This window comes from Rhinopithecus roxellana, chromosome 12, assembly GCF_007565055.1.
Source record: "Rhinopithecus roxellana isolate Shanxi Qingling chromosome 12, ASM756505v1, whole genome shotgun sequence".
Taxonomy (NCBI): domain Eukaryota; kingdom Metazoa; phylum Chordata; class Mammalia; order Primates; family Cercopithecidae; genus Rhinopithecus; species Rhinopithecus roxellana.
The window spans coordinates 129,243,809-129,261,575 of record NC_044560.1 but is presented as its reverse complement, the minus strand read 5'-3'; the positions used below and the strand labels follow the sequence as shown (position 1 = coordinate 129,261,575).

Here is a 17,767-nt window from a genome sequence, read left to right as displayed (position 1 = left end):
ACCTGAGTTGGAAATGCAGAAATCACCCATCTTCTGTGTTGCTCACGCTGGGAGCTGGAGGCTGGTGCTGTTCCTATTCGGCCATCTTGGCACCACCACCCTCCCCCCCCAACTTTTTTTTATTTTTAGATGGAGTCTCTCTCTGTGGCCCAGGCTGGATTGCAGTGGCATGATCTTGGCTCACTGCAGCCTCCGCCTTCGGGTTCAAGTGATCCTCCCGCCTCAGCATCCCAAGTAGCTGGGATTATATTGCGGGATCTGGCCAGCAGCCCACAATGCAACAGGGCTCTTTCTTTGTTCCCAGGTGGATTTCCAGGTCAATAAATAAAAGACATACACAAGATAGGGATAGCTGGGTCCAGGGGGATCAATGCCTTCTGATCCTGTGATGCCGCCAATGCACTGGATATACCAGCATTTATTATTAAGTTTAGTGAGGGCGGAGATAGGTTGGTGAGGGATTTAGGGTCGTTTGATTATGAGGTGAGATGGTCACACGGGATGAAGTAATTCTTTAACATAAGTTTGATTATGAGGTGAGATGGTCACATGGACATAAGTAATTCTTTAACATAACATCGGTATGCAGAAGTACAGTATACAGAGATGAGAATTTGCAACATTGTGTGTGCATCAACAATTTCTAACGGAGTCTTACAACAGAAACACAGTCTATCCATAACCTATGATTAGCAAGTTATTAATCAGCAGTAAGAGTTGCAGGAAAAGCTGGTTGCAAACAATAGAAACAGGATGTGAAGCTAGACAACCGGTTAAACCAAAAAATTCTCTGACGGGAGTATGCCTTAACCCTAAAGAGACCTAGAAGAGCTGTGGCAAGATAAGGGCATTTATAACCCTATCTTATCCATATGAACAGGCGCCCCTCATGTGTCCATTTATAGGTTCTCCACAAGGGTTGCATTCCATTCCCAGAGCTATGAACATCTGCTTTTCTGGGATAGGAATCTTGGTGATGTGAAACCTCCCTGACTACACGTCCATTTATAGGCTCTCTGCAGGGGGAAGCACATCATGCGCTGTTGGTTCATTCTGCCAGCCCAATCTGGCATTGTCTTTACACAATCCTGCATGTAATTTTGTATTTACAATAATCAGGAGCATTTCATCTTTTATTCCACAGCAATGATTTCAGGGGTCTCCCTGCAGGACTACAGGTGCAGACCACCACACCTGGCTAATTTTGTATTTTTAGTAGAGAAAGGGTTTCACCATATTGACCAGGCTGGTCTCGAACACTTGACCCTGTGATCCGCACGCCTTGACCTCCCAAAGTGCTGGGATTACAGATGTGAGCCACTGTGCCTGGCCCATAAACCACACATTTCTTTGAGTTTTTGAATTCCAGTCCAAGAGAAACAATTTGATATTTGAAGGATGGCTGCACACAAATATTTTCACACAAATAAAAATGTTTGTAAATTGCACCACATGAGGGAGAGTACCAGTATGACTGTCAGGACAAAAATATCATGAGGTTGGAATATGCACCTTAAACAAGATGCAAACCAACTACAATAGAATAGATCAAAGAAGAAGCCAGAAGAGTCTAGTCATTTTAACCAGGCAGCACATTTGTTGGTTTTCACAACTGAGTCTCTACAATACCCGATGTATTTATCCATGTACAATAAGAAGTGTCAGAAACTGCACAGGCTCCCCCCTGTATAGCTGGTAGAGAGCAATTCTATTTTCTAGCATTGCATGTCTACCTTAAATTAAAACAGGGAGTAAGAAGAATAGGCAAGTATAGAAGTAGAAGCCTAAAAAAGCTCCATACATTTGAGGAAAAAATTGTGTTAAAGATGGAGCTAACTTCAGCCTTTGGGTGGACTAAAGGATCTCTTGTTATGTTAAAATGTGTGAGCCACGTGCAGAGGCTCACGCCTGTAATCCCAGTACTGTGGGAAGCCGAGGCATGCAGATCACCTGAGTTCGGAAGTTCGAGACCACCCTGACCAACATGTGGAAACCCCGTCTCTACTAAAAATACACAGTTAGCCTGATGTGGTGGAGCATGCCTATAATTCCAGCTCCTAGGGAGGCTGAAGCAGGAGAATCACTTGAACCCAGGAGGCAGAGGTTGTAGTGAGCCAAGATTGTACCATTGCACTGCAGTGTGGGCAAAAGAGAGAAACTACATCTTAAAAAAAAAAAAGAATTGGTAGATGTGATATATTTGACACTGTTAGCTTACTCTCAGAAGGTACTTCTTGTGAAATCCTAAGTACAGCATTTTTCTGGGAAGCAAAGGAGACAGGCATAAACAAGAACAAATTAAGAGAGGTAAGAGTCTCATCATGATTGACAGTCTTGTTCTGACATCTTGAGAAAAGTTGTCCACAGTGTACCACAGTGTACAGTCATCAACTTGTTGTTGTGGTTTGCAGTTTAAGTGTCTCTAAGTGATGGTGTTGAACATTTGGTGAGCTCTGAGTGGCCCACACCTCAGACACGAGGGTTTTACCATGAAATTTACACTGAGTTGTCCAACTCTAGCTTATATGGCTTCAGGAACAGAGCTGTTCCTGTTCTTAATGATTTCATTGGAGAAAATTGAATTGAAAGAACCGAAAGAATTCAGGGTCCAGTCCAGTCTACCAATGGATTATACATACTCAAAGATAATGAACAGTGGTTCAATATGGTAACAGGGGTACTACAGTTTTTCTTTTCAAAATAATTTTTCTCTATATAAGGATCTCTATTTTAACCAAGAATAATCCCAGTAGGACTGAATTTGTTTGCAAAATAGATTGAGTCTCACCGAACTTGCCTAGAGTTTTTACCTAAGTGCAGCAAGAGTAGCAACGCACCATAGAGGATCTTTTTAAACTTTGCTTTGTTAGAAGTTTTATAAGACTCCCAGATTAAACTTTCAAAAACCTCTCGAGACTAGGAAGCCAAATCAAGGCCAACTTCAGACTTTCCCTGCATTCCCTATGGGTTTATTCTATGTATATTCTCAAATAGAACATCCTAGTCAAAGCCTTGGTAACATAACCAATGTTTTCAAATGTGTCCTGTTATAAAGAGAGTAGATTATTACTGAACTTGTGCAAATAACTTTATTACCCTAAGCATATGAATACTCATGAGTAGTTTCCCAATTCTGAGGCACTCAGATTGGGAGTAAAAACAAATGTTTCAATTTTTGTTTACAAAAGTATACCTTACCAAATTGCTGTAAAGTATAAATAGCTTAAAAGAGAAAATTCATAAATCTGGAGAATAAAACATTCAAAGAATCAGCACATTTTCAAATAAAAAATTATGAAAACATTTTCCTTTCGATTATTTAGTCCAATAAAACTGAGGTTTTTTTTCTTCTTTGTCTTGAATTTCATGAAGTTATCAGCCTGTTCATTAAAATTTTGAAAGTTCTCAGAGAGTCCAGTGGTATGATCTTGAAGTTATCAGAAACGTGTATTCAAAGGTCGTTGTCAGAGTCTTTTCCATATATCTCCTCGAAGAAAAAGTAATTTTGGACTGTAGCTGACTGTAAATACCTCGAGGAAGAATCAAAGAAACTGTCTGGGAATGACAAAGATTTAAAAGTACCATGGTTAAAAATCTAATGAGATTTATATTAGGTTTATTATGGTAAAGACACAGCTCACATAGAAATCTAGTTACTTCTGTGGCATGTGACACTATAACTGATAACATATTGGATTTCCAGAAATTTCATATAGTGTTTAGAACTCATTTGTTAAAAATATTTTAACTTTTTTGTTTTGTTTTGAGATGAAATCTCGCTCTGTTGACCAGGCTGGAGTGCAGTGGCAGAATCTCTGCTCACTGCAAGCTCCACCTCCTGCCTTCATGCCATTCTCCTACCTCAGTCTCTGGATTACCTGGGACTTCAGGAGCCTGCCATCACACCCGGCTAAATTTGTTTTTGTGTTTTTAGTAGAGACGGTGTTTCAGCGTGTTAGCCAGGATCATCTCGATCTCCTGACCTCATGATCTGCCGGCCTCGGCCCCCCAAAGTGCTGGGATTACAGACCTGAGCCATTGCGCCCAGCCTAGAATACTCATTTTATTAACATTCCCATAAATATTATTTAGACAAGGTTTAGCATCACTTATCACTCATTTGAAAATGCTTTATATATGTTTTAACATATCAAATAAGGTGGCTTGTCCATTCATCTTCTATTTCCCAACAGGATTACTGAGTTCTTGGTGTAGCCCATTAATAATTAGGGCCAAAAACGTATAGTCTTATGTATGTTCAAAAAGGTCCTTAGGTAATTCCAGTACTTCTAGCTGAAAATCATTGATTTAGTTTTAAATTCTACCTATTACAACAAGAGTTCTCCATCCTCATTACATGTTTGTAGTGTCAGGGAAGACTTAAAAATTACCAGTGTCTGGGTCCCTCTCCAGACCTTTAAACTGGAACTCATGGGTGGGCTTGAGCGTCCACTTTTAAAAATGTTTTCCAGTGATTCCAATGTGTAGCTATATTTCCCATCAGATTTCTCTGATTTCTTGTGGCCTTCACTTTTTTCTATTTTGGTATCATGATTATTTTCAGGTCTCATTTTCTGTCTTAGGCTTTGTGTGCTCTGGGGTAGGGACGTTGCCTTCTTCTTTTCTGTATCTTTTCTGAACATGTGAATTGGTCATCAGTAAAAGATCTCAACTACACATATGTTGTGTTCTGAGTCTCAGGTTCACAGGCTCATCCTAAAGTCTTTGTTCTCCACGAGGTCAGAGATGGCTTGTGATGAAGGGTGTGGTTACATCTGTAGTGAAGATGGTGGAGCGGAGTTCACCCTGTTTTTAAGCATAGCTTTGAAACTAAGAATTTTATGTCTATATAGGTGAAGTGGCAGGGGTGGGTAGGAAGACAGTTCTAATTAGGATGGAGAAATTATACTAGGAAGTAGGGGTAAAGGAAGTGAGAAGAATTAGCAAATAGAAGCAATCTGAGTTTACCAACTAGGCTAGAGTAGACACTGGAGGTTCTTGATTTAGTGAATTAACTAGATTTTAGAAAGGTAAAGAGGCAGTCATATGCAAGGAAGGTTTCAAAGTCTGGAGACAAGAAGTCAAGCAACACTTTGAGAAGTGGTTGAGCTTTATGGGAATGGAAAGAATTACACTGTTGAGAGATGTGAAAAATAATGAAGAGGGTTTCACAATATGAAATTGTGTTTCTCATTTGAATCTGAGCAACAAACAAGCAGAAGCCAGAGATAATTAAGTCTAAAAGGCATTGGGATACAGGCAGCATAAAGGACAGGGAGAAAGGGAACTGCAGGAATTAGTATTGAGAAGCAGGAGTTTGGGGGAGGAAGGAGGAGATCCAGTCCCAGATACAGGGAAATAAGTCTTTTCCCTCTCCCAAGCATGGCAGTCAGCCCTGCAGGAAACAGGACAAGAGAAAAGGCCATTATACCTGCCAGTCTTCCTGAAATACAGAAATGACATCACGGCTGCTATGTCTAATAACGCCAGGATAGATGTCCTCTTCTTAAAGGAGCTGTCATGGAAAGAAAGGAAAAGAAGGAATGGAGATGATGTTATTTTACAGTGGGGAACCTCAGGAACCAGCATGTAACATGAGGTACTCTACAATTGTTTCTTCAAGAAATGTATTATTTCTGTTGGAAAGGTGACGGGAGATGATTATATTCTTGCAGTTTTTATCCCCTCTCACCATGTTTCTAGGTTTTTGATCAGTCCTCTGTCAATTGTCTGCTGCACTGAGATATTTCCAAAAGCTTTCAGATGAGAGAAAGGCTAGTCACTATTTTCTATGTCACTAGAACTTTCCACCTTTCCACCTTTTCATGGTTGCATCTTTTTCTCAGTGTCTCTGTGGTGGCAACCATGAATGAGACCCTGTTAGGTCTCTATGGCAGGGACTTGATTGACAGAAGACCCAGGTCAGTGCATTTCAAATTCAACACCTCCTTTGGGTTCTCCCATACTACCTTCATGCCTGCCCCACATTCCCTCACAGGTGTCTTCCCTGATTAATTATATGTCTAATCCAATCCTGGATGCATCTCAGTTGGTAAAAACTAACATACCAGGATTGATTGTTTGCACTTAGTTTTTTTTTCTTTCTCTCCCACAAGTAGTCAGTAACCATGTCCTAGTGTTTTATGTGTTACCTCTTTTTCTATACATATATATATGGAAATAGGTACTGTTGAGGGGCATGTCCTATGTGCCAGGCCCTGTGCTAAATACTTTACCTGTACCTCATTTAATTCACACAGTAACCCTGTCAGGTAGACATTATTTCCATTTGCCGATGAAAAGACAGAAGCTTAGAGTAGTGTAACAACTTTCCTCTTGTCACATGGCTAGTAAAACCTAAAACCCTATTGCCAATGATGCAGGGATCCACTTACGAGAGACTTTGATCCTCTGGAATGTGGAACGTTCGCTGTCAGTGACTGAGTTTCGAGCAGAGCAACCATAGAGCCCACTATGCTTTGTAGTAATTTTGGGGATAGAGAGCTCTTGTCCTGATTGCAGAAACTTCCCATTAATCGTCCAAGTATACTCTGCCGGTGGGTTAGAGTCCGCGAAGCAGGACAAGAAGAGATTTTCTCCTGAACGGTAATTGGTGAATGGAGAGAAAATGCTGGGGTCGTATGGACCATCTGGTGTAAAGAGAAAAAAGCCACAGGTGATGTCGTCTGACGGAAGGGGATGCGTCTGGTCTCTTAAAGGGATTTCAGTGTCCCTCTGAGCCAAGACACACCCTCAAGGCCCAGCCAAACCCCTTCTGTCTTCACTGAGCCGAGGTGTGAGGTACTCACATGTTTTCTCCCATCACAGGCTGTAGACCCCAAGTCTCCCATGACAAGAGCAGCCCCTCCCTTTATATTCTTGCTTAAGGCTGTGCCTAGCCAAGTTTTCCCAGGGCAGGGAGTCATGGCCAGCCCTGGTGTCCAGAAATAAAAGTGTCTGTACTTGGACCTGAGGGAGACTGAAATGCCTGGCCTCTGGTCATTTGGATTTCTGCTGGTGGCCTGGTCCACAGAGGAATCCAAAGATAAAAAGGACATCCAGGGTGACTGGGTCACTGCAGATGCTACCAACTCGGTCCCATATTTCACATTCATATGGTCCTGTGTCATTTCTTGTGACATTGGCTAGAATGAGGATCCTGTTTTTACTGGGTTGCTCTAACCTGGGACTGACCGGGAGGCTCTGACTATTTAGCCACCACATGTGGATGTAGCCCTGAGTCTTAGCTTCACAGGTTAAGGCTACAACATTCTTATTCTCCATGGGGTTGAAGTTGTTGCTGGTGATGTAGGCTTGGGAAGCTCCGCTGGGTGGATAACAGAGAGAAGATTGTCCTGTGTGGCACCTTTGATTCCCCCACAGGCATCCTTCAATCAGAGTTGGCATCTCCCACCTCTCAGCCCACCTGAGTCCTTGAAAGTCAATAGCTGGTGTGTGTGTCACAAGACAGATGCATGATGATCTAAGGGCTCAAAGACTGTGAGGCCGCCTGCTGTGTCTTAGGGAAGCATAGACTTTCTCAAGTGTGAATTGAGCAGCAGTGTTGGGTCATGGACAGACACGTCAGCGGGAGCCACAGCTCCTGTTACACCTCCCAGTCTCTCTCTAATCAGCTGACTGACTGGATCACCTTGGGTTCCTTACCTGGAATGTGCAACTGCTGTGCCCCTTCCAAATTCCATCCTACTTTGCCCCCCTAGATGTGATTTCTCTGCAGCTTCCATTTCCAAGGACATTCTAGAGTTGAGTAATAATGGCATTTTCCATTGTCCTGAAACCCTGAAGATACTGAGCAGCCTGGGCTGGGACTGGATGTTTCAGCAGAAATAAGACAGGGAAGACCAGAGTCAAGCCTGGAGGTCAGTTCAGTCATCAGGCCGTGGAGGCACAAGGTGGGGCAGTTTTCTGCAGGTGTTTCATGATGACTTACTTGAGCCAGTGACCTCCAAAGATAGAGCAGAGTACAAGGGATGATCTAGAAAGAGTGAAGGGGACAGGCAAGAGCTGGTGGCTTTGGAGCAGAACCATATTCCACGTTCTGGGTCCTTTAAGTTTCCTCTCGTTCTGCAGAGGACAGGTGAGGACTATGTGGATCCTTCCAGAAATATATGTGGACATTTGCAAATGCAGAACTGACTGGGGGAAAGGGTGGGAGTTAACTCCTGGATATCTGGTCCTCATGGACCATGTGTATTTGATGGATATGAGACAAATTTGGGGAGAAGTTTTGCAAATATTTTCTTTCACTGGACACTCTACACTTCGATTCCATGGGTTTGACTAATTTAGAGATCTCATGGAAGTGGATTCCAGAGTGAATCTGAGAAGAGACTGCTGGTTGCCAGGAGCTGGGAGTGGGGAGAATCAGAAGTTGTTCATGGGGGTGCAGTTTCAGTTATGCAAGACGGGGAGGTTCTAGAGATCTGCTGTACAGCTTAATGTCTACAGTTCACACAGATTGAGTATTTCTTATGCATAAGACTTAGGGCAATAAGTGTTTTGGATGTCTGACATTTTTTGATTCTGAAATATTTGTCACATACTTACTGATTTAGCATCCCAAATCTGAAAGATTCAAAATCTAAAATGCTCCAGTGAGCATTTCTTTTCAGCCTCAGATTAGTATGCAAAAGTAGGAGGTGATAGTCCAAATATATTCTTGCTCTTTTTTTTCTTTCTTTCACCATATTTCTAGCTTGGTGATTAGTTTTTGGTCAGTTGCATACTGGCCATGCTGCACTTGTATATTTTTGAAGGCTTTGGGATGTGAGAAATAATGATTGCTATTTTCAATGTCATCAACATTTTCCACCTTTTCATGGTTGCATCTTTTCCTCGGTGTCTCTGTTGTGGCAGTCATCAATAAGAGCCTGTCAGGTCAGATTTAGGATAGATTTTTGTAATTCTGCAAAAAATGTTACTGGGATTCTGATAGTGATTGCGTACAATCTGCAGCTCACTTTGGGTAATATTGTCTTCCTAACAACATTGATTCCTCCAATCAGTGAGAATGAATTGTCTTTCCATATATTGATGTCGTCTTTAATTTCTTACAGTAATGTTTTGTAGTTTTCAGGGTATAACCCGTAGATCTTTTAGGTTAAACTTATTCCAAAATATTTTATTCCTTTTGATGTTAATGTGAATGGAAATTCTTTTCTTAATTTCCTTTCAGATTGTTCATTGTTACTGTATAGTCTAAAGAATGATGTAGAAGGAGTGAAGGTGACAGGCAAAAGCTGGTGGTTTTGGATCAGAAACATATTCCCTGTCCTGGGTTTTTGATATTCCCTCTCGCTTTGCATAGGGCAGTTGGCTCTTCCCTAATAGCCAGAGAGACTTCACTGGACAAACATATTGGCAATGCTCCAGGGATCCACTCACCAGGGACTATAATCCTCTTGATTATGACATTCATTCCACTAGTGGCTGAGTTATGCATGAAACAGACATAGACCCCTCTATATGTTTTAGTGATTTGGGTGATAAAGAACACTTGTGCTGATTGCTGGAACTTCCCATCAATCAGGCAAGAAAGCTCTGCCAGTGGGTGATAGTCTGTGAGGCAGGATAGTTTGGGGACTTCCCCTGTACGGTAATAGGTGTATGAAGAAGACATGGTGGGGGTATCCAGACCATCTGAAGCAAAGAGAATAAAGTCACAGGTGATATTGTCAGAGGGAAGGGAAAATCCGGGTCTGTGGAAGGGTCACAGTGACCCTGTGAGCTAAGTCATAACACTGAAAGTCCCAGCCAAATCCCTGCTGTGTTCACTGATCTGGAGCCTGAGACATTGACCTGTTTCTCCCATCATAAGCTGTGGACCCTGAGTTTCCCAGTGACAGGAGCAGCCTCTTCTCTCCCATTGTAGATCAAGCCTAAGCCTAGCCTTAGTAGTCATGGCAAGCTTTGATGTCCAGGGGTAAAGGTCTCTGTACTTACACCTGAGAGGGACTGGGAGGCCTGGCCTCTGGCCATGTGTATTTGGGATGACAGCCTGGCTCACAGAGGAACAGAAGATACTCACAGATGAGATTCAGGGTGACTGGGTCACTGCGGCTGGAACTCACTGGGCTCTTCACTTCACATTCGTAGGGTCCTGCAGTATACTTTGTGACACCAAATAGAGTGAGGGTCCTGTTGTTTTTCGGACAGCTGCAATGTGGGACTGATAGGGAGGCTCTGACCATTTATCCACCACAGGTAGCTTGCATTCTGAATGTCAGGATCACAGGATAAGATCACAGTCTCCGCGGCCTCCCTGGGGTTCAATCAGAGTTGGGATTGCCCACCACTCAGCACATCCAAGTCCCTAAAAGCCCATGGAAGGTGTGTGTGTTACAAGACAGATGCATGGCAATCTGCGGGCTCAGAGATTGTGAGGCTGCCTGCTTTATGTGGTAGAAGCACAGACTTTCCCAAGTGTGAATTGAGCAGTAGCATTGGGTCATGGAAAAACATGGGACCAGCAGTCACAGCCCCTGGTGCCTCTCTGAGTCCCTCCCTCTCCAACTGCCTGCCTGGCCCACCCTGTGGTCCTCACCTGGAACATGCAGTGCTGGAATCTTCTTAGTTTCAGTCTTACTTTGCACCCCAAGGTATGCTTTTTCTGTAGCTTCCCCTTCCAAGGACATCCTAGAGATGGATGATGGAACTTCCCAATGTCCTTAAACCCTTTGGGTTTGGGAAGCCTGGCCTTGGGCTGGGTACTTGAGCAGAAATAACACAGGGGAGACCAGAGTCAAGTCTGGAGGTCAGTTAGTCATCAGGCAGTGGAGCTACAAGGTGGGGCAGTTTTCCCAGCTGTCTCATAGTGAGTGACTTGAGCCAGTGACCTCTAAAGATAGAGCAGAGTTCAGGAAATGACCTACAAAGAGTGAAGGGGACAGGCAAGAGCTGATAGCTTTGGACCAAGACCATGTTCCCTGTTCTGGATCCATGATGTGCCCTTCCCCCTGTAGAGGGCAGGTGAGGACCATGTGGATCTTTCTAGAAATACATGTTGATGTTTGCAAATGCAGAACTGACTGGTGGAAAGGGTGAGCATGAACTGATGATGGAAGTCTGGCCTTCATGGTCCACATGTGTTTGGTGACTATTAGACCAATATTTGGGAGGAAGTCTTGCAGATAATTTCTCTCATTAGACATTCTACTCTCTGATTCTATGAGTGTGACTACTCTATGTACCTCATCTCAGTGGATTCCAGAGTGAATTAGAGAGTAGAGTAGTAGATTCCAGGAGCTGGCGTCAGGGAACTAGGGTATTGTTCCGTGGGTGTGCGGTTTCAGTTATGCAGGATGAGGAGGTTCTAGAGATCTCCTGTACAGCTTCATGCCTATAGTTCATACAGATAAAGTGTTCCTTATGCAGAAAGCTTAAAACCAAGTGTTTTGGATTTCTAACTTCTTTTTAATTTCGGAATATTTGCAGTAGATGTACTGGTTTAGCATCCCACATCTGAAAGATTTAAAATCCAAAATGCTCCAGTGAGCACTTCTTTTTAGCATCACATCAGTGGTCAGAAGTGTTCGATTTTGGAGCATTTCAGATTTTGGATTTCTGGATTTGGATGCTCAATTTGTAATACTGTAATTTTCCCATAAAAAGTTCTCAGGAATTTAGACCTCATGCTATGTTCTGACTCCAGTAACAACAACAACAGCAAATTTGGAGGAAACACTAAAGGTTGTCATAAGTGGAAATTTTTACGGATGGTCCAAACATCTAAGATCAGTTGCTGGTAGTAGTATTTCTCTTGATACCAAATTAAGGTTTAGGTGTGGGGTGAATTCCAGCAGGATCACATTGTGCTCAAAGAAAGATGCCAAAGGTGATTTGAAATTAGCAAGTCCTTAAGTAGAGAGAGTCCCGTTAAAAGGACAGAACTGGTCAGTGTGTCAATTACATAAAGAGAGGAATGATGTCAAATTAAAAGAAGTGATAAGTGTTATGTTAGTAAATATAGAAAGAACTGCCTGTTTCTAATTTCTGTGCGGAGTTAGGAAAAATTTGGAGGAGCCCAAAACAAGTATTTGAAATGCTTTCTTCATTTTCTGTTAACCTCAGGAAATATGACTAGAGTTTAAGTTTGTGTGATTAGGAAGAGTCTAAGTGAGACGCCAATAGCTCATGTGTCCCCCACATGAAGAACCCCAACTTATGAAAATGGCATCATAATGATGAAACAATGGTTTGTAGCACAGGCCGTAAAACCATCAGCTAGCAGCCACATGACCACCTCCAACAGGTCCCCGAAACCATCAGGATTCCCATTATATGTATGTTACAGCCTTGGTAGTTGTCCCACAACTACAAAATTGAAAAATTGCTATTGTCAATACAAAATATTAAATATGAAGTTGACTATGTTGTTCCACTTTTTTTCCCCCCACTCTTTTTGAACTTTCCTGTTTCAGTTTTGGAAGTTTCTATTGACACATCCTCAAACTAGGGATTCCTTCCAGAGCTGTGTGCAGTCTACCAGTAAGCATCAAAAGCATTCTTCATTTCTCCAACAACCCATTTTTTTTTTTTTTTTTCTGAGATGAAGTCTCGCTCTGTTGCCGAGGCTGGAGTACACTGGCACGATCTTGGCTCACTGTAATCTCCACCTCCCGGGTTCACGCCATTCTCCTGCCTCAGCCTCTACAGTCGCCCGCCACCACGCCCGGCTAATTTTTTGTATTTTTAGTAGAGATGGGCTTTCACTGTGTTAACCAGGATGGTCTCGATCTCCTGATCTCATGATCTGCCCGCCTCAGCCTCCCAAAGTGCTGGGATTACTGTCGTGAGCCACTGTGCCAGGCTAATCTCTTAGGGATTTTAATGAGTTGTTGACTTTTGAGTTTGGTCAGCTTTTTACTTACTGTTAAAACAGAGTGACAAATTTCAAGCTTGTTATATGCCTGAAAGGAAACCAGAAATCTCTAGGAAGTGACTGGAGAATGTGAACTCCATAGTAGGTTGAGGATGGAGTCACGAGTGAAATGGGTGAAATGAGCTCATGGGCTTTGGGCACTACAGGCCTGTCCAACAACTGACAACCTGGTGAGCCAGTGCAAAGTTTACAACAGTGATAGCAAACTAGCATGGCTGAATCCACCTGGCATCTAGTCTCAGGCTGGCTGTCCTCACTCATTCCTGGACATAGGTCAGGTTAACCATGGGAGGAATTTAGTTTATGGCTTAACTTTGAAGCAAGAATAATAATAGTTCCTCCATAACATTAATACCCTTCTTTTGCCTAGCGATTGCCTTTGTAAAACTGGTGAAAGAGCATGAGAGTAGGATTATAGGAGGGAAGTGAATTCTGCTAAAATGGAGCACAGTTTCTATAATCACTTACTGCTCAAATGTCATTTGGCCAGAGTTTAAAAAATTTGTAACTAATTGCTCCTATAGGTAACATCACTATTGTAGAACCTGAGATTGGTCTTTGGAGATGTTTCCCATTCTTTGCATTCTGGCAACCAGCTGACCTCATCCATACCCTTGACTAGTGGCTCAGCCAGTCACGTGGTCCCCACATAGAGGCAGATTCAAGCAGAAACAGATCATTTCCCTCCGCCCACATGATTTCATCCCCAAACAGTCAGCAGTACCCATTTTTTAGTCCTGTGCCCCTGAAACTATCCTTGAAAATCTCTAACCCGTGATCCACTAGGGAGGCTGATTTGAGTAATAATAAACCTCCATCCTCCTGTCTGGCAGACTTGGACTCATTAAAATCTTTCTTTACTGCAAATCACCATTGGGATAAACTGGTTTTCTTCATGCAGGAGGCCAGAAGAACTTGTCTGGGAATTATAAGAGTGGATAGAGGAGTTGTCTGTCCCTGTCCCATGGTCTTGTCCACAGAACAGCCTCACAAAGGAACAGAACCCTGGATGGGGATACAGTGGAAGCTCATTCTCTTAGTGACCTGGGGACATTGGCTCGAGAGTGGAAACTCCAGGTGATTTCTGTGCCTTTCCTATTTCCTGGGAGATGGGCCAGGCCACAGTGTTAGCAGGAAGGGAACAGAACAGTCAGCCTAGTTAGAAGAAGTGTCTGGGGAAAGCCAAGGAGTGGAGGAAGAAGCTGTGCAGGACAGGGCTTGCAAGTTAGAATGAAGTGGGAGGAAGATGAGGGACACAGAGAAGCAGAGAGAGGCAGAGATAGCATGGCAGTGAACATTGGCCCTAGAGTGACTTCAGTGACCCCAGGGACCAGGTGCCCCAGCTCAACAGCCCAGGACAAGGGAGCCCTGAAAACCCTCCAGTGGCCAAAGAGCTTCAGAGTTATATTAGGTGGGGTGGCATTAGAGGCAAGAGGTAGTGGGGGGATGAAACATGCTTGTCAGCCTCTGAAGGACAAGGACAGGTGTGGCTAGAACTTCCTAGAATTCTGCATCCATGATCCAGTCTCTAAAGAGGTTATGAATCATTCATTTCTTCAGTCAATTCCTTCATTTGTTATGTGAGAGCTCCTGAGTGTGTGTCTCTCACTGGGCCTGTGCTGGAGCAGTGTTTAAGTGGGGAAAGAAAGCAAGGTCCTCTCCTTTATCTTGTCATGCCAGTGACATGGACACTTTGGGAAACACAGGATTTCAGGTTCAAGGATAAGGGTTAAGATATGTGGGAGAGGCCTGGACATTTTTTGCACTGCCTCTGACAGTTGAGGCAGGTGATTTAGTTCTGGAGTGCAGACTAATCAGCTGACCATTTGCTCTCACTCCTCTGAGGTTTGGATGCCTAAGAAGAGAAGATTTGAGCCAATAAATGACTATGGGTCCTTGGAACCCAGTAATTCCTCACTTCTAGTGGAGGAGAGGAAGGGCCTGAGGCTTCAGACAGACCTCAGGTGACCCTGATCTGCCTTTTGTGTTTGTGTGACTCTGGTTCAGTGACTGTGACTTCCTGTGCCTCGGTTTTTTTCTTAGTCAAATAAGCTAAATGGCAAATGGACTGTGGCTTTTCATGCTATCTGTGAATAAAATGTAGATTCTTCACAGTCACCTGACCTAATGCTTAGCACAGTGGAGGTGTTCACACAAACAACATTTATTATTATTCACTTCTATGAGAGAGCACCTTTAGGTCAGATCTTTGTGGACAAGCTGCTGCCAGGTATATTTTCTCTCTTCTGTTTCTGCTTCTGGGGACATTAGACTTTCTATGGAGTGTCCTAAGCCTCGCAAAGCCATTGGCTGATGGCCTACAAAGCTTGTCTTTCTGTCCTCTCCACTCTGAGTCTCCAGTGAACAAAGCTGTGTCCTTTCCCAGATGAGGCTCTGAGGGCTGAGTCCTGGCTGGTGAGTAGCTCCAGAAGACACAGACCTCAGACAGCTGGTAAATCCCCAGTCCCAGTAATCTCTGCCACAACCCAGCCATGGCACAGGCTCCTCAGCTTTATCTGGAGTAAGGATTTAGGGACAGGGGTCTGGGGTTGAGGTTTCTAGGGCTGAGCTTCTCTGAGAGTATCTCAGGGGTCTTCTTAGGCAAAGCCCTAGTCATTTCTCCAGGGTCTTTCTCAGGGTCAAGTTTATGAAGAGGGCATGAGGTGCTTGGCTGAGACTGATCTCCTCCTGCTGAACACCCCCCCATCAGACTGTCCTTCCTGTGTAGCAAGTGTCTGCAGGGTCTGGAGGCAGGAAAGGAATTCTGATCTGCTGAAGTTTGTCTCCTCTGTGTGTGTCCTGCACTAAATGCCAAAACCCCAACATGGGACACAACGCAGAGAGGGACACAGGCACAGTGTAGGCCTGACAATCCTGTATGTGCAAAGTAGAAGTGACCCCCGCCCCCCAACACCCAGGGATCATGTGGAATCACTCACGGTATAAGGTGAAATGTCCAGTTACTCCTTTAGTGCTATCACCTCGCTTTATGATTTGTATGGTGTAGGATCCTGTGTCCTTCTGGGTGACATTCTGGATCAGCAGGGATGCATTGGAATATACTGTTTCTCGCCCACTGGATGCAGGCCCAAATATAATTGTATCAGTGTCTATTACATATGATGTAATGTAATTGTGGATATCCATTATTTGCCCTTTGTACCAGATGTAGCCAGTAGGATTCTGGGGCAAAGTGTGGACAAGTAGAAGAACATCCTTCCCCTCAGAAACTTCGGTTGGCTGAGCTTCAATCATGACGTGGGCCGTGGTAGGTGGGTTCCAGAAGATTAAAAGTGATGCTAGGAGGTGGAGAGAGCATCAGTCAATATTGAGACCTATGTATTGGAGTGAAAAGATGGGGCCCTGGGACCTGAGAAGATCTCGTCAATCATCAGCCTTGAAAACACACACAAACACACACACACAGCCCTTTTCTGTGTGTGTGTGTGTTTGTGTGTGTGTCTCAAAATGTCCTACTGCATCAAAGTCAGCAGTATGACCCTCATTCCTTCAACACTTCCGACCTTGGCACTTTTCTGTTTGGAATTCTCTTCCCCAGGGGTCTGCATGGCTCCCTCCACACTGCCCTCAGGTTTTACTCACATAAGGGCATCCTTAGACTTCTTTCCTAACACCTCCTTCAGAGACCCTGGGTCTTCCCTTTCTGACCTTTTTCTGCTCTGCTCCCTCCGGAGCGCTTGTCAACATCTGACCTCACATTCTAGATCTCTTAGTCTGTCTATCTTGCTTCCCATGAGAGCATGAGTTCCCTGAGGACAAGGACTTTTGATCTGGGTTGCACCCCAGTGCCTCGGACAGGAGGCAGACTCCTGTACATGTGAGAGTTCCCAGTGTCCTCCATGCCTGGGTTTTCTTTTCTCTTTCCCCAATTGTTGAGGTTTTTGGCTAAGGACAGTGTTTCATGCCCTGCTTATATTTTCATTTGAAGTGTCATCTGATAATCATTATTATTATCATTTTTCAAAATATGGTGGCCAGTGATAATTAACCAGGAAAACAAAACACTTGACATTTTCCTACCTCTTACCAATTCCAGTTCAATGTGATTTTCCTGTTTTGACCCCTGTCCCTCTCTGGTATATTTTCCCCTATCCAGGCTCCAACAGAGCCTTCTTTCCTGTATTTTTTTCTTTTTCTTTTTTCTTTTTTTTTTTTTTTGTGAGACGGAGTCTCATACAGTCACCCAGGCTGGTATGCAGTGGCGCAATCTACGCTGACTGCAACCTCTGCCTCCTGGTTTCATGCAAATCTCCTGCCTCAGCCTCCTGAGTAGCTAGAATTACAGGAGCACACCACCACACTTGGTTAATGTTTTGTATTTTTAGTAGAGACAGGGCTTCAGTGTATTGAGCAGACTGGTCTTGAACTCCTGACCTCATGATCCACCCACCTCAGCCTCCCAAAGTGCTGACTCCTTTTATTTTTTAGAACCCCATCCTCTACAAGAGACCCCATCCAATCATTCTGCTTCCTCCTCCTGTTCTGTCCCAGGAAGTTCTCTCCTCACCTGCGAGCAGGAGCTCCTTCCAGGTGATGTGCAGTGTGCAGGGAAGCACTGAGACGGGCCCCATGGCCTGTGCTGTCTGCGTGTTCTCCTCTGTGGAGATGAGCCGGAGATCCAGAAACTTTCTGAGCACGCCTGTCAGTTGTGCTGTCCTTCCTCCTTCTGTGTTGAGCCTCTTCGCAGGGCAGGAGCACTTCTCAGGCTCATGGGCGGGGTCTGTGTCCAGGTCACCTCTCTGTCCCCTCCCCTCTCAGTCCTGCCTCCTTGTCCCTCCTACTCTTTTACCTTTTGTGTGTGTGCCAGGTCCCTGGGAATTGTGGAGGCCTCTGCCTTTTTCAGCA

General features: G+C 44.0%; 1 pseudogene; it reads right to left on the bottom strand.

Annotated features, from left to right (window-relative positions):
* Nucleotides 1-6,357: 6,357 nt before the first annotated feature.
* Nucleotides 6,358-17,493, bottom strand: LOC104667172 (annotated as a pseudogene).
* Nucleotides 17,494-17,767: the final 274 nt, after the last annotated feature.